The following is a 22,810-nucleotide window of genomic DNA, read 5'->3' as shown; positions in this document are numbered from 1 at the left end:
TGGAGCTGACCATCTGTCCTAGTGCACCAGAACAAGTGGGTGGGTGTTCCAAAACATGCAAGGGTTGAGTTTCAGATCAACACAGGCAAGATTGCCATCAATGTGAGGCAAACAAAATTTTAAAAAAACAAGGCAACCAACTATTTTTCACCTAAACTACCATTAGTGGTGGCTAAGCTCAACCTTGTTTGGCTATTAAAGTCCCAATGTCCTGCTAGAACATGGACTTTCTGATAAAGATGGGTGCTGAGTTGAGCAACTCAGCAAGGTATCTGTTACACACTAACCACGCCAAAGAAAACAGATATTTGTTTGAAGCCAGCCATAGGACTATTTTGAGACCATCCATATGGTCAAAATTGCACCCTTGTAATTGACATTAATTAAGCTCTCTTCTTGTGGTGGTTGTGTACCACTCAGGCAGATTGGAAACCCCCACTTCAGTCATCAGCAGACATTGAAAGGGTGAGGATAATCCTCCCCATTTCTCCTGAATTCAAGGACAATGTAGTAGAGTTAAGGGGTGCTAAGGGATAATGAATCTGATTTAAATTATCTTGCATAGGCATCCCTCAGCTAACAAATGTCCATTGAAGAAGCAATGCCTTAAAAGGGGGAGTAAACTCTCTTGTCAGAGAATGTGCGTTTGGGGCATCATCAGTCCTCAAGCAGCTGCCAGGTACTTCCTGCCACCAACAGACTTGAATGCAAAATTCACCTCCAACCATCACTTGCAGAGAGTTCCAAAGACTCTAGGATCCAGCATGCTCCCAATATATCTTCAGGGATCTAGATGCCTTTCTGGGTTTTTCAACACCATTTCAGAATCTGCTTTCTTCAAATGGACTTCAAACCAGGGTTGCAAAAGACAGAACTTCCAAATCTAATAGACATCAACAGCAGTAAGACTTGACAAGATTTATTTTATTAAAATTATATCCTTCCCAAAGAGCTCATAATTTCTTCACTAGGGAATGCATTGTTTAAAAATAATCCCAGAACATATTCATTTGCTTTAAAGAGAAAGAAAATGAAATTTAAAAACTTCATGCTGTGTTTTCTCTTACTTTTCTCCCTCTCCATCTTTCCAGTTGTCTTTAACAAGATTTCTTTAGACTTCACGAAGCAGGATTGATCTCAATGGTTGCTGACATTGATTTCAGCTGCAGAAATTCTTTGCCATTTGAAAAACAGATTTGCCTATGAAAACCACTATAAAAGCATGAAGATTTTCAAGTGCACCATTCTCATTTGGTGTTTTCACAACCATGTAGATGCTTTCTCTCTTCTTGCCAACCCTTGGTTCAGGTAGAACCAAGATACAATCTGGGAAACTTCAGCACATAAAGGTTCTACCTGAATCTGCTTTGCTAACAGGTACAATAACCATGCATGGGTGAATTCTACTCAGTGATCGATACCTAGGAAAGTTCATTGAAACTTCTATTTCCCTGAATCAATTGTAGTACCAGACTGGGATAATAAGTTTTTTATTTAGATTGAAAAAGTCATTACCGAACTTTTTAATCAAAGGCTATATAATTTGCACCGGCCAGGCATTTGGTGATCTGATAGACACATAGATTTTGGGACCATTTTCAAGTTCTCAGGTAGCAGGACTGGGGAAAATATTTTTTTCTATGCAATATGTAGAACTGCTGCCACTTGGAGCAGAAAATAATAGGCTAGATGGGACAAGGGTCTATCTCAGTGAGCACTACTACTGCTTCCTGGAATTGTCCTCTACACTCAAGGGATAGCACTTCTTCACACTGTGCATGCTTAAACTATGGAATTCAATTCCATAAGATGTGATTATAGCTGACAACTTAGATGGGTTCTGAAGGAAATTGGATAAATTCACAGAGGATCAATGGCCACGATGCCTTTCTGCTACCTCTAGCATGCCTCTAAATATCAGGTGCCAATGATCATAGCGTTATCATTGGATGCATGTCCTGCTTGCGGACTTTCCAGGTGCATCTAGACAGCCACTGTGGGAAACAAATTACTGGGCTAGAAGGGCCTTTGGCCTGATACAGCAGGACTCTCATACTCCATGTTCTTGTCTACACTGTGTGTGGTTTTTTTAAAAAAAGAGTTCTCCTGGTAACTTTGCTATCCCATTGATGTTCTGGTGTCACTGTGCAAAAAAAAGGGACAAGGAGAGGCTTTCAGTCAGAAAGCCAATTGAATTCCACGCAGTATGGAAAAGGAGGAAAAAAGGGAGCCCCAAAGACCAGCCAAGGATGCCCCCCGTCTTGCAGATCCTGATAAGTCAGCTTGCTCAGCCCACACAGCCGAGGGTGGGAGAGGAGCATTCAAGATGGGAAGAAGCCTGGTTGGAAGGGACCAGCTGGCTTAAATACCTAATCTCTTCCTCATCTCTGACAGCCAGGATAAATCCCACCCTCCTCTCTTTGGGAGCAAATCTCTCAAGACTTATTTTCCATCAAGGTGTGGCAAATGTGGCCCACTTTATGGTAGGACTGGCATTCAAATACTAACTCAAATACCACAAGGCCATGTGCATATCAAGGTTCCTATTCCTCCCTGCAGAACAGGAACTTATTGTGGCAAGTACAAACGTTCACTTTTCCAACATGTGGGAAAAAGAAGGACAGAACTGTGGGCACTGTCCTAGTTCTCAGACTTTATGCATTCAGCTGATGATTTCCAAGGAGCCTATGGCTGGATTCAGGCTAAACCTGCAGTCCTATACTCAGTTCCCTGGGAGTGATTCCCATTGAATTCAACCGGACTTACTCCTGAGTAGACATGGTTAGGATTGCAGTTTACATTAGTTGCACTTGGAATCATAGAATAGAATCATAGAATCATAGAGTTGGAAGAGACCACAAGGGCCATCGAGTCCAACCCCCTGCCAAGCAGGAAACATCATCAGAGCACTCCTGACATATGGTTGTCAAGCCTCTGCTTAAAGACCTCCAAAGAAGGAGACTCCACCACACTCCTTGGCAGCAAATTCCACTGTCGAACAGCTCTTACTGTCAGGAAGTTCTTCCTAATGTTTAGGTGGAATCTTCTTTCTTGTAGTTTGGATCCATTGCTCCGTGTCCGCTTCTCTGGATCAGCAGAAAACAACCTTTCTCCCTCCTCTATGTGACATCCTTTTATATATTTGAACATGGCTATCATATCACCCCTTAACCTCCTCTTCTCCAGGCTAAACATGCCCAGCTCCCTTAGCCGTTCCTCATAAGGCATCGTTTCCAGGCCTTTGACCATTTTGGTTGCCCTCCTCTGGACACGTTCCAGTTTGTCAGTGTCCTTCTTGAACTGTGGTGCCCAGAACTGGACACAGTAGTCCAGATGAGGTCTGACCAGAGCAGAATACAGTGGCACTATTACTTCCCTTGATCTAGATGCTATACTCCTATTGATGCAGCCCAGAATTGCATTGGCTTTTTTAGCTGCCGCGTCACACTATTGGCTCATGTCAAGTTTGTGGTCAACCAAGACTCCTAGATTCTTTTCACATGTACTGCTCTCAAGCCAGGTGTCACCCATCTTGTATTTGTGCCTCTCATTTTTTTTTGCCCAAGTGCAATACTTTACATTTCTCCCTGTTAAAATTCATCTTGTTTGTTTTGGCCCAGTTCTCTAATCTGCCAAGGTCGTTTTGAAGTGTGATCCTGTCCTCTGGGGTGTTAGCCACCCCTCCCAGTTTCGTGTCATCTGCAAATTTGATCAGGATGCCCTTGAGTCCATCATCCAAGTCGTTGATAAAGATGTTGAATAAGACCGGGCCCAAGACAGAACCCTGTGGCACCCCACTAGTCACTCTTCTCCAGGATGAAGAGGAACCATTGATGAGCACCCTTTGGGTTCGGTCAGTCAGCCAGTTACAAATCCACTGAGTGGTAGCATAGTCAAGACCGCATTTTACCAGCTTCTTTACAAGAATATCATGGGGCACCTTGTCAAATGCCTTGCTGAAATCAAGGTAGGCTACATCCACTGCGTTCCCTTCATCTACCAGGCTTGTAATTCTGTCAAAAAACGAGATCAGGTTAGTCTGACATGACTTATTTTTCAGAAATCCATGCTGACTATTGGTGATCACAGCATTCCTTTCTAGGTGCTCACAGACTGTTTGCTTAATGATCTGCTCCAGAATCTTCCCTGGTATTGATGTCAGACTGACTGGGCGGTAATTATTTGGGTCCTCTCTTTTCCCCTTTTTGAAAATAGGGACAACATTTGCCCTCCTCCAGTCTGCCGGGACTTCGCCTGTTCTCCAGGAATTCTCAAAGATGACTGCCAGTGGTTCTGAAATCACATCTGCCAGTTCTTTTAATACTCTTGGATGCAGTTCATCTGGCCCTGGAGACTTGAATACATCTAGACTAGCCAAGTATTCTTGTACTATCTCCTTAGTTATTCTGGGCTGTGTTTCCTCTGCTGAATCCTTTGCTCCAAATTCTTCAGGTCGGGCATTGTTTTCTTTATCGGAGAAGACTGAGGCAAAGAAGGCATTGAGGAGTTCAGCCCTTTCTGTGTCCCCTGTTTGCATTTCACCATCTTCTCCTCTGAGTGACCCCACGGTTTCTTTGTTCTTCCTTTTGCTACGAACATACCCATAAAAGCCTTTTTTGTTGCTTTTAACCTCTCTAGCAAGCCTGAGTTCATTCTGTGCTTTAGCTTTTCTGACTTTGTGTCTACACGTGCTGGCTATTTGTTTGAATTCCTCTTTGGTGGTTTCCCCCCTTTTCCATTTTTTGTACACATCCTTTTTTAATCTTAACTCAGTTAAAAGTTCTTTAGATAGCCACCCTGGCTTCTTTAGGCACCTTCCATGTTTCCGTCTCATTGGTATTGCCTGAAGTTGTGCTTTTACTATCTCCCTCTTAACAAACTCCCAGCCATCATGAACTCCCTTTCCTTTTAGTATTACTGTCTATGGGATCTCACCCAGCACTTCCCTAAGTTTTATGAAGTTGGCTTTCTTAAAAGTCAAGAAATTGAGTCCTAGTATGCTTGGCTGCTCCTTTCCGCTGTATAGTAAACTTCAGAAGAGCATGATCACTCGCGCCTAATGATCCTTCCACTTCTACCCCACTAACCAGGTCATCAACATTGGTTAGGACCAGATCTAAAATGGCTGTTCCTCTTGTTGCTTCTCCCACTTTCTGGACAATGAAGTTGTCTGCAAGGCCAGTGAGGAATCTGTTTGACCTTATGCTCTTGGCTGAGTTTGACATCCAACAAATATCCGGGTAATTGAAGTCCCTCATTACTACTATCTCCCTTCCTTTTGCATGCTTGGCCATCTGTTCCAGGAAGGCATCATCTATGTCCTCCGTTTGGCTTGGGGATCTATAGTAAACTCCCACAATGAGGTCACTGTTATTCTTCTCTCCCTTAATTTTGACCCAAATGCTCTCACTTTGGCTTTGAGGTTCTAAATCTTGGATCTCTTCACAGGTATACACATCCCTGACATATAACGCCACTCCTCCTCCTTTCTTGTCTGGTCTGTTTCTCTGAAATAGATTGTATCCCTCCATTATTACATTCCAATCGTGGGACTTATCCCACTTATTTCCCATTCAGATCAATGGGACTGAAGAAATCATGAATAACTTTTCGTACTGATTTAAAGGGAACCTAAAAGCACCTAAGTTTGGGTAGCCCTACATGTGTAAGATGGTCTTTGAGCAATTGGGAGCCTCCCAAAAACCCGAGTTCTTGGTTGTATGGAGAGATTTGCATAAAGTTGTGGGTATATGAACATGAAGTATATGAATTCTTCCTTGACTGGGTGGAGATTGGAAGCAGGGGCCTTCGAGAATCTGAGCTGGCCCAAGATGTTTGCTGCCTGAGGTGGAACACCAGGCTGGCAACAACACAACATCCTCCCTGCCACCTCATTTATTATGAAGTTCTAGACTGTTCTTTAATAAAATTGAAATAGGAACATAGTGTATCAAAAATGAATTACTATATGAAAGATGTGTGGGGTTTTTAATCAGGGTCATGCTGCTGAGAGCAGTTGTGATGGAAGAATAGGGGATTTGTTGCATACAAAAACAATGTTTTATCTTGCTTATGTATTTCTCTACCTACAATATCCAATAGGAAGGCTTCTGGTTTCTTTAAAAAATGTATATTTCAACATTTTTAAAACTTCATTATATATCATTTCCCAGAAAGCCTTCACTTTCATACAAATGATAGAAGGTACCCTCTTTTTCTTTAAATTTCCAACATTGATTATTTAGTCTGTACATTTTTGCTAACTTCACTGGTGTTATATACCATCTATACATCATTTTCATTACATTTTCTTTAAGCGAACTGCAAGCTGTAAAATTTATTCCATCTTTCAGAACTTTTCCCCAATCCTCTAATTGTATATTATAACCAATATCCTTTGCCCAATGCATCATACCTCATATATCATTGTTTAACTTCCTCATCTTTCACATGCCATTCTAAAAGTACTTTATACATTTTTGACAATATTTTAATTTTAGAACTCAACAAATTTACTTCAAACCTGGATTTTGTATATTCAAATCCATTGTTTTTCTTATCTTCTTTAAATATTCCATTTATTTGACAATAATGGAACCAATCTTTCACTAAGCTTTTAATTTCTTCATAAGGTTTTAATTTCCACTGATTATCTATTTCGATCACCAAATCTTCATAGGTAGCCCAGTTTCCTTCCATATTTAACTTTTTTACACTTGTAGCCTCCAATGGCAATAGCCACCATGTTTTTGTATGCAACAATTGCAGCAAGAATATTATTGGCCCAAAAATGGAAACAGGAAGAGATCCCAACAAAAGAAGAGTGGCAGATGAAGTGAATGGACTATGCCGAGTTGGTGAAACTAACTGGGAAAATTCGGAACCTGCAGGACCAGACCTTTTTGAAAGACTGGAATAAATTTACATTGTATTTGAGAGACAATTATAAACAACTGACATCATTAGTAGAGCTACAAGAAGTTTTGTAAGGTTAGAGATATCAATTATCATTAATATGATGTTTAAATGGTGTATTTAAGATTTGGATTTAAGGGTAATAATAATAATAATAATAATAATAATAACAAAATGCAATATCAGAGTATAATTAGGAAAACCATTAGTTGAGGAAGAGGGAAGTCTCAGGCCAAGATGGCCAAGTGGTTTTTATATATTATATGTAAGAAGGATGTTTTGTCAATTTTTAAAAATAAAATTTAATAAAAATTATATATAAAAAGGAAGAATAGGGGGTTTGGCAAATTGTCTATTGTGTCCTTTTAAATAAGGTGTCCCAAGAAATTGACATTACACACTGCCATTCTGATGCAAGGTTAAAAATTGGGCATATATTATCCTCCCCCCCCCCTCCAAAGTGCACACTGAGATACAGCTGACAATTGACCAATTTTCATTTGAAAGGGGCTGGGGGATCAGTGTTTATGCAGTGCTGTTCATAAGATATTTTTTCTTGAAAGGATGAAAAGAAATCAATGCCCTTCTGAAATTACTTTTTTGCAGAATTGCAAGAAAGTTGAGTGATTAGAGTAATCATATGCAATAAGTTACCCTATATTGACATGCAAATTAAATTCAAGAAGTTCATCCTTTTCTTAAATTTGCCATTTGGAGCTGAAAGACAAGCCTTGTTACTCATATTTGAGCAGATCCAGTTGTGTGGCCGTCTATACAAACCTGTCACACACACACACACACACACACACACACACACACACACACCATCACCAAGCCAATCCCAGCTGTGGTGATTCTTTTGTAATCTACACCCATGAAGCCACAGGGTATGCAAGCCTGGAAGTCACTGGAAAGCAGTTTCCACATTGCTGCTACCATTTATAAATGGATAATTTCTTGTTCTTCAACCAGTACTGGACTCCAGCTCCCATCATCCCTGACTGTTGATCAAGCTGGCTGGGTCTGATGAAAGACAGAGTCCAAGAGCAGGTGGCGAGCCACAAGTCAAGACTTCCTTGCAAATGGGATCGTCCTAAGAAGGTGGTCCTTCTTGCAACTGGGCCCCTGGACACACCCCTGACTAAGTGGGTTTCGTTTCTAGGTCTAAGTTTCATTTCTCTAAATAGGCATCACGGGTTACAGCCAATCAGGAAAGGGGTGGGGGTGGTTAAGGAATTATATAAGCATCAGCGCAAGAGTGCCCTAGACACTTGATTGGTGCTGCTGAACACCCGCTCTCCTGCCCTTAGTGTAGGTTCTCGGCCTTGCTTTGGACTATGTGTGAGCTGCCTGTCTTGGGACAGGGGCCGCATAGGAATTTTTATCCATTTGGCAAATTGGCACTGGCCACTTGGTTTTTTGCCTACCCCCTTAGCAATCATCATAACTTTCAAGGTTTGGTGGTTAGGCATTGGCTTAATTTTGTGTGTGGAGGGGAGGTGTGACCATCACCTGCCCCTCAATGATCAAAAGGTATTCCATTAAAGGAATCTGGGGGAACCAGATCAAGTCCGCTTGATGGGCTAGGGCCATGCCGGGATCACAGGAACCTTGCAGTAAGCTTCTGTCGGGCAAAACCCCGATGTCGCTGCCCCATAGACTCTGTCAACTGGGGCAGTAGTCCGTTACAGTCTTCAGCCAATGCCTATGCCAATACCACTCACATTTAAGTCATGTCAGACTAACCTGATCTCGTTTTTTGACAGAATTACAAGCCTGGTAGATGAAGGGAATGCAGTGGATGTAGCCTACCTTGATTTCAGCAAGGCATTTGACAAGGTGCCCCATGATATTCTTGTAAAGAAGCTGGTAAAATGCGGTCTTGACTTTGCTACCACTCAGTGGATTTGTAACTGGCTGACTGACCGAACCCAAAGGGTGCTCATCAATGGTTCCTCTTCATCCTGGAGAAGAGTGACTAGTGGGGTGCCACAGGGTTCTGTCTTGGGCCCGGTCTTATTCAACATCTTTATCAACGACTTGGATGATGGACTCAAGGGCATCCTGATCAAATTTGCAGATGACACCAAACTGGGAGGGGTGGCTAACACCCCAGAGGACAGGATCACACTTCAAAACGACCTTGACAGATTGGAGAACTGGGCCAAAACAAACAAGACGAATTTTAACAGGGAAAAATGTAAAGTATTGCACTTGGGCAAAAAAAATGAGAGGCACAAATACAAGATGGGTGACACCTGGCTTGAGAGCAGTACATGTGAAAAGGATCTAGGAGTCTTGGTTGACCACAAACTTGACATGAGCCAACAGTGTGACGCGGCAGCTAAAAAAGCCAATGCAATTCTGGGCTGCATCAATAGGAGTACAGCATCTAGATCAAGGGAAGTAATAGTGCCACTGTATTCTGCTCTGGTCAGACCTCACCTGGAGTACTGTGTCCAGTTCTGGGCGCCACAGTTCAAGAAGGACACTGACAAACTGGAACGTGTCCAGAGGAGGGCAACCAAAATGGTCAAAGGCCTGGAAACGATGCCTTATGAGGAACGGCTAAGGGAGCTGGGCATGTTTAGCCTGGAGAAAAGGAGGTTAAGGGGTGATATGATAGCCATGTTCAAATATATAAAAGGATGTCACATAGAGGAGGGAGAAAGGTTGTTTTCTGCTGATCCAGAGAAGCGGACACAGAGCAATGGATCCAAACTGCAGGAAAGAAGATTCCACCTAAACATTAGGAAGAACTTTCTGACAGTAAGAGCTGTTCGACAGTGGAATTAGGTGCCAAGGAGTGTGGTGGAGTCTCCTTCTTTGGAGGTCTTTAAGCAGAGGCTTGACAACCATATGTCAGGAGTGCTCTGATGGTGTTTCCTGCTTGGTAGGGGGTTAGACTCGATGGCCCTTGTGGTCTCTTCCAACTCTATGATTCTATGATTCTATGATTTAATTTGCAATCAATAAAGTTGTGGCCTTAATGTTACCCATCAACCTTAATTCTGTGTCTGTGTGTAGTTATTTCATGGGGGGTGGCTTGGGGCCTCAAGACGCAAATCCATTGGTTGAAAACCAGCTAAGGTCCTGCATAGAGACCCAGGTGAGTGTAGTGGTTGGAGCATCAGACTAGGACCTCGGAGATGGGAGTTCGAATCCCCACTTGGCCATGAAGCTCACTTGGGTGACCTTGGGCCAGTTACTCACGCTCAGCCTAACCTACCTCACAAGGTTGCTGTGGGGATTAAATGAGAAGGGGAAGCACTGTGTAAGCCACCTTGAACTCCATGGCAGAGAAAGGTGGAATATTAATGCATTAAACAATGTACAGTAGGCATACATAAACTTCTCAGAAAACATGGCAGTGTGCCTGTCTGAGCTCTCCCAGACAGACTGCCCCATCTGACTGTTTCGGTGTCAGGTTCTAACCTTCAGCTCTCCACTCCCTCTCCTAACTGCATGACACTCCAGCCAGCTCTTTTGGGTCACCAGGAAGCTGACCAAGGGTCTCTCCGTGAAACCTTCTTACATCCCTAGTAAGAAGCAAGGGACTCACAACGTATCCTGTAAGAACAAAAGCTAAATTGGGGCTCTGAAAGTACTCAGAATTTTGCTGTTCCTAATTGCAGCCTAAATAACTTATGTATGAGTATAACTGATATTTAGAAGGATTTTTTCTCTCATATGTTAAAAGTTTGCTATTTCTGTTTGGGAGTAGGTAGCTCATTTCTGAAGTTCAGCAATGCCACTTTTCAACTTTTATCTACCCCCTCACTCAGCACTTCCTAGATTGACTTGTCCTTGGCTTCTTCTTCCTTTTGCTGAGCTTCCAACTCCCTATATGCTGTCTGTTCTGCTTTCTGTACATTTCCATGGCAGAGAAGCTCCTGTCCTTAACCTTAAACCTGCTTGCAAGATTCATGCATGCTTAGCACAAAACATCTGCCAGCAGGAGCGCTGGGTTTGAACAAGACATTTTGAATAAAGGGAAATGTTTGCTGTTAAGCTAAAAAATAAAAATAAATCCCCATTCACACAAGGAGGAGACCTATTTGTATTAATCTGATGACTCAGACCATGTAAGAACTTCAGATGGATTCTAGCTGAAAGGTTTATATAGAACCAGGAGGAGGAGAAGTAAGGCTTACATGCCAACCCAGCAGCCTGAATTTGTTTGGAGAATCAGACTTGCCAGTAACATTTTATTGAGCACTGCAGGGTCTTCCATTTCCAAACCCTGCCAATCATTCAGACCCCCGCCTGTGCTCTTGTTGTATCTTACTACAAGAGATGTGTCAATTTTATGTAATTTGCACAATTATCTGCACTGATTTGCTGTGACACCAACGGCCATTAGGCCAACCTCCCATTTCTAGCAGGTGTTACTACCCCCTCCGGGCTTCCTAGCCTGTCCCTGAGAGATCCTTTGGAATCCAAGTGACTACAGACATTTTCACACAGTGGCATCATGTATAGCCAGGTAATTATGACTCACAGCTGCTGAATTCATCATAGTGCCCAACAATATAATAATTGACCTTTCTTTTGCCCTGTCTTCTCACTGCAGGGAAATAACAACTATATTTTATAAGTAAGTGTCAGAGGCTCAGGAGCAGAAGAGCAGGGGAGAGAGCAAATAGAGAGCGGAGGAGAGGAATCAGAGGGGAGCGTAGGGGAATATGACAGTGACCCGAGAGATTCCATGAGCTTCTCCAGCGAATCAGAAGATTCCCAGAAGGGGGCGCCTATGGTAAGGGCGAGGGGGATCCCAGGGGGGACGCTCCATAAACAAGGGACCAGAGGGGACTCCCAAGGGAGCAGCGGAGGATCAGGACCAGTTCCCCCACCAGAGCACAGTGGGGGGGAAGAGTCACATGAGTCAGGACCAGCTTCTCCTCCAGCGGGGAGAGAAGATGAGTCAGGGGTAACCACGCCCCCACCGGGAAGTGGGGAAACGGAGGGAAGGCCAGGTCCAGCTAGCCTCCCCGAAAGAGGGAGCAGTGACACAAGTGTAACGGTCAGAAGGAAAGTGGGAGGCTGTGCGCGCGCGCCAAGTTCAAATGTGGAGGAGCGCGGGACAGCAGAAAACCCGGATTGGGAGCCAGGTCCTAAAGCCCGAAGGAGGGAGGGGGAAGAGTCAGGGGACTCAGCGTCAGAGGAGTCTAGGAGGGCTGAGACTCCGACTAGCAGGAGGGCCCAGAGAAGGAAGGAACAGAGGAAGAGGTGGAGTAAGGCTAGAATCTTAAACTGGTGTCAGGGGGGAGGAGATTCAGATGGGACTTCGACGGTCTAAGGTATAGACGTAGCGTTGCGCGCTGCGCGTCTGGAAATGAAACTGAACTTCAATAAAGACTTTTTTACTTGAGGAAGAAGCAGCGTTGGTCTTGTGTGAGCTGGGACCTTGGACAGCGCTGACAGTAAGGTTTACCAGAACTGGCTTCTCCCCACCCCAAACTGAAGGGTTTTTTATGCTCTTATGTATTTAGTGTATCCAGAGCTCAGATTTCCTTCCAGAATCCTCATCTCCCCTGTGTAGCCTGGGGCTAATTCAGAACTTTGCTTGATGCTGATTGATTTCTAACCCTTCTCCTATTCTATTCCACCACCACCCTGGAGCTGAGTTGAGATTGCTAAAATAAGCTATTTTGCCCCACAGAGGAAGATGTAAGCTCATCTATGCACCATACATAACTAATGATTTCATTACTATGACTGAAACAGTTATGTATTGAAGTTCTCACCCTGGACACCAGGAGTATCGTGTATATAGTTTTCACTCGGGTCCACGTCAGTTACTTTAGGAGGGAAACCCTGGGTTGTTGTTGCTACAATGTTGACAGCCGGCTGTCTATAAAAGCAGGCCAGCTTGAGCTGTTTGCTGTTCAGTTCTGTTCCAGCTTACGAATAAAGCTGGACTATTGTTGCACTATTTTAGTGTTGTTAGCTGCCCTTAGCCCGGCTTCGGCTGGGGAGGGTGGGATATAAATAAAATTTATTATTATTATTATTATTAAAGAGCTGCTTTGGAGAAATCGCTGCGTCGTTTGCTGTGTCTACCCACTATTTAACACTGGCCCCGATTCCAAAAAGCAAGGCAGAGTTGCAGGTGTTCCTGGGGCTGCTCAACTTCTACAACATGTTCCTGCCCCACAAAGCAACACTAGCCGAGCCTCTACACCGCCTCCTCAGCACAAAGGTACCGTGGTCCTGGGATCATCAGGAAATGGTGACCTTCAACTTAGTCAAAGCCCTCCTCTCATCGAACAGTGTGCTGGTACAGTATAGTGAAGCCAGGCCGCTGGTCCTCGCTTGTGACGCCTCGCCCTTTGGCATTGGCGCCCTCCTCAGTCACTGGTTTCCAGATGGTAGGGAAGCACTGCTCGCCTACTTCTCCCGGATGCTGTCTCTGGCCGAACGGAATTACAGTCAGCTCGACAAGGAGGCACTGGCACTTGTGGCTGGAGTAAAGAGGTTCCACAAATACCTCTATGGGAGAACCTTCGACCTCATTACTGACCACAAGCCACTCCTGGGCCTCCTTGCCGGTGATTGGCCAACTCCATCGGTCCTCTCGCCATGCATGCTATGATGGACTGTCTTTCTGGCAGCTTACAGCTACCAGCTTGTCCATCGCCCTGGAAAATCGATGGGCCACACCCACACTCTCAGTCGTTGCCTTTTTCCAGCACTTCTGGAAGACCCGGCTCCTGCTTCATCACTCCTCCTAATTGAGGAACTCCCAGCAGCACCAGTATCGGTCGCCGATACAGCCTCTGCATCTGCCCAGGACCTCACCATCAAACGTGTGCTCAACGGGTGTGGAGGGGGTGGCCGGAAGGGTCTTTCGCACCAGAGTTCCAGCCATTTGCAACCAGACAGCATGAGCTCTCGGCTCATGGCGGCTGCCTACTGTGGGGAGACCGAGTCTTGGTTCCCCAAAGACTCCGCCAACGCATCCTCGAGGCTCTGCACATCGGCCACCTGGGAATCGTCAAAAGGAAGGCGTTGGCTCGGTGTTACGTCTGTTGGCCTAACATGGACTTCACTTCACTTCGTGGGTTGCCTCCTGTCAAGCATGCCAAGAGTTGAGATCCGCACCACCGGCAGCTAAGGGTAACACCTGGGAGATGCCCAAGGAACCCTGGTTGAGGGTACACATCGATCTTGCCGGCCCCTTTCATGGCCGCACCTTTATGGTAGTGGTGGACGCCTATTCCAAATGGCTGGAGGTGGCCCTGATGCCCTCCACCACTACCGAGGCAGTCATCCGGGTGCTGCGAGGCCTCTTTGCGATGCATGGGTGTCCTGATGTCCTTGTTTCCGAGAACGGACCGCAGTTCACGTCAGGCACTTTTGAGCAGTATCTTTTGGGACTGGGCATCCGCCCTGCCCTAACGCCACCATTTCATCCATCCAGCAATGGGCAAGCAGAGAGAATGGTGCGCTCGGCAAAAGAGGCACTGGCGCGCCTGGACTAGGGAGACTGGCACAAGTGGGTCGTCGAATACTTGTTCGTACAACACATCACCCCTCATGCGGCCACAGGGTGGAGTCCTGCTGAACTGCTTATGGGCCGCAGCCTCAGGTCTCCCCTTGACCGGCTCCACACAGACTTTGGTGTGGCCAAGCCACTGGGCTGTACTAACGCCCCACGGTCCTTTATTCTGGGGGATCAGGTTTTTGCCCAGAACTTTGTGGGGGACATTCCTTGGGTGCCAGCCACAGTAGTGGGAGTAATAGGGCCCCGTTTGTACCAGGTGGCACTCGAGAACGGACACTTGTGGCGCCGGCACATAGACCAGCTAAGGCGCAGGGTTGGGGATTTGGACACTACCACTGTGCCCCCAACTGTGGCCCCAGCTCCGGAGCAGTCGTTAATGGAAGGCGAGGCTCCACCTACATCTTCCTCACAAACTGAGGGCATGAATCCGAGGCAAGCCATTTCAGTGGGTCTGCCTGGCTCTCCAGAGACTCAGACCACCACCATGCCTGACCGTCCGCCAAGTCCGTTCATGGCAGTTCCTTCGACAGCAGCAGAGCCAGGGAACTTGGGCTCAATGCCACATTTGGTCACACCACAATTGCAGCCAGAATCGGAAGGCCACCCGGACTCTAGTACTGGCTCTTGGTGATCCAGCAGGGTTTCCAAGCACCCAGCGTATTTAAAAGACTATGTTCACTGGACAAACTGCACATGTAAAGCTGTATGGTGAATAGGGTCAATTAATATTCTTATGTGCCTTACTGAAACCAATAAGAGTATTGCTGTATGTAATGGAACCACTATGATTGTAATTAATGCCTTATCTCGGTGGGGAGGGGTGTTATGTATTGAAGTTCTCACCCTGGCCACCAGGAGTAGCGTGTATATAGTTTTCACTCAGGTCCACGTCAGTTACTTTAGGAGGGAAACCCTGGGTTGTTGTTGCTACAGTGTTGACAGCCAGCTGCCTATAAAAGCAGGCCGGCTGAGCTGTTTGCTGTTCAGTTCTGTTCCAGCTTACAAATAAAGAGCTGCTTTGGAGAAATTGCTGCGTCGTCTCCTATGTCTACCCACTATCTAACAGAAACCAGCGGTGTTCTTAGCTTGGACGGTTTTAACTAGAGCTGTGTGCAAACAGACTCTAAAAATTATCCACCCTATTTGTGGGGATTCGACCCTAAGATGCTTGTTTCTTGATTGTAATTAAGGAAAGAATATTGTCTCAAAAACACCATACAGAAGATGCCTGCAGAGGTGGATTTAGGGGAGCGTGACAGGTTCAGTTTCACTAGAGGTCAGGTGAGGTGGACATTATGGGTGACATATTTGAGGAACTTTAAGGCACCAGACTTGGAAGAGCCATAGCTCAGTGATAGAGCATCTGCGTTGCATGCAGAAGGTCCCCAACTTCAATCTCCAGGTAAGTCTGGGAGAGATGCCCCATCTGAAGTCCTGGAGAGTCATTGCCAATCAGTGTAGACAGTACTGATCTACATAGACCAATAGCCTGACTTGTTATAAGGCAGCTTCCTGTGACTCACAGGACATAATATAATGGAAGTCTTTTCCTGTGCCCACTTCACAGAGCCAATTGTGACCTTTGAAGTGCTATATAGCTTGGGGCAGGTTACCTAGAGAAACCTGAGGTCTTTCAGATGTTCTTGGATTCCGACTCCCATCACTTTCAATCAGTGTGGCCAGTGGTTAGTGTTGATGGGAACTGGTGTTCATCAATATCTGGAAGGTCACCCATGTTCTTATTGAAATCAAGAGACCTACAAAGAGCTTGCATGGGACAGTTCCCTGATAAAAGTCTACAACGTAAATAAGATTGGTCATGCAACATTTGGCTCCAAAGCATCTTAAACAAAGCCTAATAATAATAATAATAATAATAATAATAATAATAATAATAATTTATTATTTATACCCCACCCATCGGGCTGGGTTTCCCCAGCCACTCTGGGCGGCTTCCAGAAAAAGATTAAAAGTACATTAAAACATCAATCATTAAAAACTTCCCTAAACAGGGCTGCCTTCAGATGTCTTCTAATAGTTCTTTATCTCCTTGACATCTGATCGGAGGGCGCTCCACAGGGTGGGTTCAACTACTGAGTAGGCCCTCTGCGTGGTTCCCATAACCTCACTTCTCACAGGGAACTGCCAGAAGGCCCTTGGCGCTGAACCTCAGTGTCCAGGCAGAACAATGGGAGTGGAGACGCTCCTTCAGATATACTGGGCTGAGGCCGTTTAGGGCTTTCAAGATCAGCACCAACACTTTGAATTGTGCTTGGAAACGGACTGGGAGCCAATGTAGGTCTTTCAGGACCAGTGTTATGTGGTCTCGGTGGCCGCCCCCAGTCACCAGTCTAGCTGCCGCATTCTGGATTAGTTGATATCAGGATTATTGGCTGACTCAAGGAACAAAGAAATATTACAGGTAGATGCACATTTATATTTAAATTATTAATATAAATGACACCACTTTATAATGCTTAGCAACAAGGAGTCTTTTGCAAAACAGCACTGAAATTCTGTTTTCTTTCATTGGTCCAAGGGTACGGACACTACAGTATTCATTCTACTGCAGGGTTTCAAATTCACACCATAATTCACAGTGGTATCAATCAAGTAGATTGTGCTCAGTTTGTTCCTGTATTTCCAACCCGCTTTTTGCTTGGTTTATGAAACACAACATTTATAAGGAAATGCAGATATAACATCTCAAGCCATTAAATTACTGCCGTGAATTTATTCCTAAAAAGGCTGCAGCTCCCTGAGTACATTGGCTGGTTTTAGTGCTGCGTTGAATCTCCTGTTGTGGAGCGGCAGAGCAGTCTCAGGTAGAGACACAGGAAATGATCCTCCCCGTGAGTTCTCCTGGAGATGAGAGGGGTCCTCAGATTTCATAAATGCAGTTTCTTCTTGTTTCTCTTTATTCCAGTCCTAAATTCAGTTTACCTCATCTCTGCATCAGTTTGCATTCTTATTATTTTTCTTTTAGAAAAAACTATCTGCACAAAATTTTGTATTCATTTTTGTGTGCATTGCTCTGCATGTTTGCAAAACATGTTCTGTAAGAAATAATGCATTTTTGTACATTATTTATTTCTTAAAATTCCAGACTGGATTATTTCAAAGCACTCTACCCGAGGCTGCTCTTGAAATGACTCAGAAACTTCAGCTGGTCCGAAATGCAGCAGTCAGATTATGGAGTGGAGTTCAATTTAGCATTTGTATAACCCCAGTTTTAAAACAGCTGCACTGGCTGCCAGTTCACTTCCAGACCCAATTCAGGGTGTTTACATTAGTGGGGAGCATACAGATTAATTTTATGCAGAGCGGCTTGGAACCCAAATCACAGATCTAAGCAGAGAGAGCACAGACTCCAAAACTAAGTGGACAGAGCAACTCAAAAACAGCTTTTTTTTTTAATGCCCAGATAAAGAGACAAGGGGTGGTTTCAACACAGGTTGAAAATGCTATAAATAAGCCAGAAATTAAATTGTTATACAAAAGGGGGGGAAAGTGTATGTAAAAATCTACATGAACTCCTTTTTGCTCTCTTGCGCCGTCTAGCGTTGGATATTTATAATGCATTCAAAACGTATTATTGTGAATCCAAGACAAATATTGGGGTGTGCACACACCCATTGTATTTACTAACTCCTGTTGGATGGCTGCAAACAGCCCAGCACTTATACTCTATTTGGCTGCAGTAGGTCTGAAATTGTAGGTTTTAGAAGTGATCAGTATCTTAACATGCCATCTGACCAAAGGCTTAATGATGTTAAAAAGCTAAATCTGAACTTTGAAGGACAAAAAGTGTTTCTGTTCCTGCAGCTGATATAGAAAAATAGAGGGGTTGGCTTTTGCTGCTCAAATCCCCAAGGGACTGAGTCTCCGAAGTCCATGATCTGTCAGAGATGAATGGATGGAGGCAGGATCCAGTGGAAAGCAAGGCAGATCTTTATTTTTCTGTTGCAACAGAGGGCACCCCCCCCCTTGCACGGAAGTAAGAGAGACCCTGATCAAAGTGTGCAGGAACCTTTTGAAATTGCCCAACCCCTTAGCCAAAGACCACCCAAGAAGCATCACAAGAGGCAGTCTACAACACAAATTTGTGTGTGGCTTCTCTCCTGTCTGCCAGGATACCCGATAATGTTTTACCTGGGCAGCCTGGCCATTCTTTTGAGATGGTAAATACTTTGTTCTTGAATCCAGGTCATAGGCCCACCCTATTCATACACAAATATCCCCCAAAGACAGGATCTGAAGAATTTGTTAAGTGACAAGAACGACTGGAAAAGGTTTCTCCAAGATATCTCCTTCTGCAGAGAGAGGAGTAATTAGAAAAGCCAAGATGGCTGTAAGGATTGCTCTGTGTGCTAAAATAATGTGTAATTTTCCCAGGAATGTTTCCTAAAATTTGAAGGGTGAAGGATTGGTTTTCTGTGGAGTGTGTGTCAGCTATGTATGTGCACCCTAAAATTTTATAACAATTCAACAACTCAATTTCCCCCAAAATTCAAAATGGAAGCATTTTTATAAGGTTTTCTGTTACTAGTAGTGCAAAGTGGGAGAAAATGATTTGACATTATATGCAGTAAAATTTAAATTGAATGTGTCACAAATTTGGTCACTGCATTTCAGAAAGTGTATTTGGGGGTAGCCTTGGGTAGGTATGAAGGAGAAATTGATTTCAATATACAATTTGTACTTTCCAAACCAATTCCTGAATTGAAACAAAACTATGTCAGGTCCAACAAATTCCTCCATTTCCTCGCTGACAATTTCATTTCCCATAAGGTGGAAGGAGCCACAAGGGGATCATCTATCTTGGACCTGGTCCTCATCAACAGGGAGGAGATGATCAATGAAGTGGAAGTACTCAGAAACTTGGGAGGAAGTGATCATGTCCTCCTGGTTTTCATCATACACACGTAAGGGAAAACTGAGTGTAGTCAAACATGCACTCTGGACTGGTCTGGCGTCTCTCCCACACACGACACAACTTCAGACAGGTCATTATTCCAGATTTATTGTTCAATACAGAGAGCTCCGGTCAGAGCGCAGATAAATCATTCCTCATTCGATGATCCAGTTGCCAGAACTAGGCTCCTCCCCTTCTGTCCCCAACAGGAAAGCCGCCACCTTCTCTTTTACCCAGGCCCGCGCTTTTCTGCTAGCCTAGTTAATCTACGAGTTCAGGGCAATTCTACTCCCCCTATCTCTTTCTCTCCTTCTGTTGTGGTGTAGTGGTTAAGAGCGGTGGACTCGTAATCTGGTGAACCGGGTTCGATTCCCCGCTCCTCCACATGCAGCTGCTGGGTGACTTTGGACTAGTCACACTTCTCTGAAGTCTCTCAGCCCCACTCACCTCACAGAGTGTTTGTTGTGAAAGGAGATGGTTAGCCGCTTTGAGACTCCTTAAGGGGAGTGAAAGGCAGGGTATCAAGTCCAAACTCCTCCTCCTCCTCCTCCTCCTCCTCCTCCTCCTCCTCTTCATTATCAGAGCTTGCAAGTTGCATTCCTTCACGCTTTGCCTCCCTGTCTTGCTCTCTGTGTACGGGGTCACATTACTGCTGCTAACTGCTTCTCCTCCCTCCCTTAGGAATTCTCTCTCTTCTTCCTCTGTGTCTGCCTCTTCTCCACTTGTCAGTAAGGAAACATTCCTGACATTTAAGAAGGTCAACTTCAAAAAGCTTGATGAACTTAAGGCTGCAGGGGATAGAAATGGGATTCAATATGACTTTAACAGATTGGAGAACTGGGCCAAAACTAACTAGGCCAAAATGAATTTCAATAGGGACAAGTGTAAGGTTCTGTACTTAGGCAGGAAGAACCAGCTGCACAAATATAAGATAGGAGACACCTACCTGGCCAGTAGCACATGTGGAACTAGGGATCTTAGCAGACCACAAGCTAAACAGTCAACAGTGTGATGCAACTAATACTCTTCTAGGCTTCATCAACAGAATTTGGGTATGTTTAACATAGTTAAGAGGAAACTGAGAGGAGATATGATAGCCATCTTCAAATGTCACAAGACATCTCCCTAGATTTGCTTTTATGGGCAGGCTCAAGGTGAACGGCACTTCCTCTGGCTGCCCACAGCTGCACTCTCCACACCCAGTTCCAGGTACAGCAGGTTTCTTGAGTTTCCCAGGGTGACCAGAGGATGGGAGAAAGACCCCCTCACAGTTCTTTCTTCACTTTCACAAAGTGGCTCATTGTTACTTTGAACCTCCGGCTGAGGGATAAGGGGTCACAGGTTTCCCCTTCACATAATTAGAAACCTTTGATGCTGGATATTAGACAACACTGCCACACACAATAATTTCAGACCTCAAATGTTACTGACAGTGAGTATCTGAATTGTGTACATGGTTCTGCCTCTCTCCATTTTATCCTCACAACAACCCTGTGAGGTAGGTTAGGCTGAAAAGCAGTGACTGGCCCAAGGTGGGCTGAATGGGGATTCAAAGGCACCATGGTGCCTCTCATGGCTAACCTTCCAAGAGCTGCATGCCCATGATAAGTGAAGTCAATGTAAAAAGTGGGCAGGGAAATCTACACTCATTGGTAGGACCTATGTGAGAAGTGGGTGGGTCATTCTGCCCCCATTCTTTCTCTCACTCATCCATCCTCCCCATTCAAATACATCCATACACATTCATACAAACACATCCATACACCAATGCCACACTGTATTGCCACACCAATGCCACACAGCATTTTAAGTCTTGCAGAAATGACCACTCATTGCATATCCTTTTGATGATAAATCTATGGTGCCCACATTTATAAAAGAAAAGTGGTAGGAGGCCCTTAATGACACCCACAAGGTCCACCCTTAGCTGAAGCGCAGTCACTTAATCCAATAATAATAATAATAATAATAATAATAATAATAATAATAATAATAATTTATTTATGCCCCGCACATCTGGCTGGGTTTCCCCAGCAACTCTAAGTGGCTTCCAACAAAAGATTAAAAACACATTTAAACAACAAACTTTAAAAACTTCCCGATACAGGGCTGTCTTCAGATGTGTTCTAAATGTCAGATAGTTGTTTATTTCCTTGACATCTGGTAGGAGGGCATTCCACAGAGCGGGCACCACTACCAAGAAGGCCCTCTGCCTGGTTCCCTGTAACTTCACTTCTCGCAGTGAGGGAACCGCCAGAAGGCCCTCAGCGCTGGACCTCAGTGGCTGACCTCAGTGGACCTCAGTGGCTGAACGATGGGGGTAGAGACGCTCCTTCAGGTACACTGGGCTGAGGTGGCTTAGGGCTTTCAAGGTCAGCACCAACACTTTGAATTGTGCTTGGAAACGTACTGGGAGCCAATGTAGGTCTTTCAGGACTGGTGCTATCTTGTCTTGGCAGCTGCTCCCAGTCACCAGTCTAGTTGCCGCATTCTGGATTAGTTGTAGTTTCCAGGTCACCTTCAAAGGTAGCCCCACGTAGAGCGCATTGCAGTAGTCCAAGCGGGAGATAACCAGAGCATGCACCACTCTGGCGAGACAGTCTGCGGGCGGGGAGGGTCTCAGCCTGTGTACCAGATGGAGCTGGTAGACAGCTGCCCTGCACACAGAATTAACTTGCGCCTCCAAGGTCAGCTGAGAGTCCAAAAGTAGCTAAGGGAGCATCACAAATCACAAGGGCACTGGGGGTTCCTTTGGCCCTGCTATAACTCAAGCACGGAACATTCGGACGCTTCCTCATGGCACACCAACAAGCAAGTTCTTAACAGAAAACTTCTCCATTTTCTTGGGACTGTCCAGGGATGTGTACAACAAAGCAGACAAAAGCATTTGAAAATATCTTTTATTTGGCAAATTTGCTTTTCATTTATAGAATCCTCAGCGCTTTGCAGATATTAAAGGTGCATGTCTTGTGCAGATTGTCATCAATTCTCTCATCTGATTTCTGGGTCTTAATCTCTATTTTTTGTGATCATTTGCATTCAGGAGATGGTGCTTGCTCTTTCAACAAGGCCTGTGTATTGCAGAGTTTTGTTCAGCAAGTGGAAGAAAGAAAGAAAGGAAGGAAGGAAGGAAGGAAGGAAGGAAGGAAGGAAGGAAGGAAACCTGACCCAGCTGAGGCTGCCTTATAAACAGGAACTTCTTGTTTTGATGGGCTAAGGGGGACAATACCTGATAACAATGGGGAAACTTCAGGAACTCTTTGTCTTAAAGTCAAGCAGAGCCAATCTTCTACAATAATTTCCTACACCTCTGCAAGTCTGCCTGCCTGCCCACATTCTCAGCCTTGCTTATTTTTGATCCACTTTGGTGATTTCATAGAATCATGGAATTGTTGAACTAGAAGGGACCACAAGGGTCATCCAGTCCAGCCCCCTGCAAAGCAGGAATCTGTTACCCAGTGTGGGGCCTAACC

Source organism: Podarcis raffonei, chromosome 14 (genome assembly GCF_027172205.1).
Source record: "Podarcis raffonei isolate rPodRaf1 chromosome 14, rPodRaf1.pri, whole genome shotgun sequence".
NCBI classification, from domain to species: Eukaryota; Metazoa; Chordata; class Lepidosauria; order Squamata; family Lacertidae; genus Podarcis; species Podarcis raffonei.
This window is presented reverse-complemented; position numbering follows the sequence as displayed.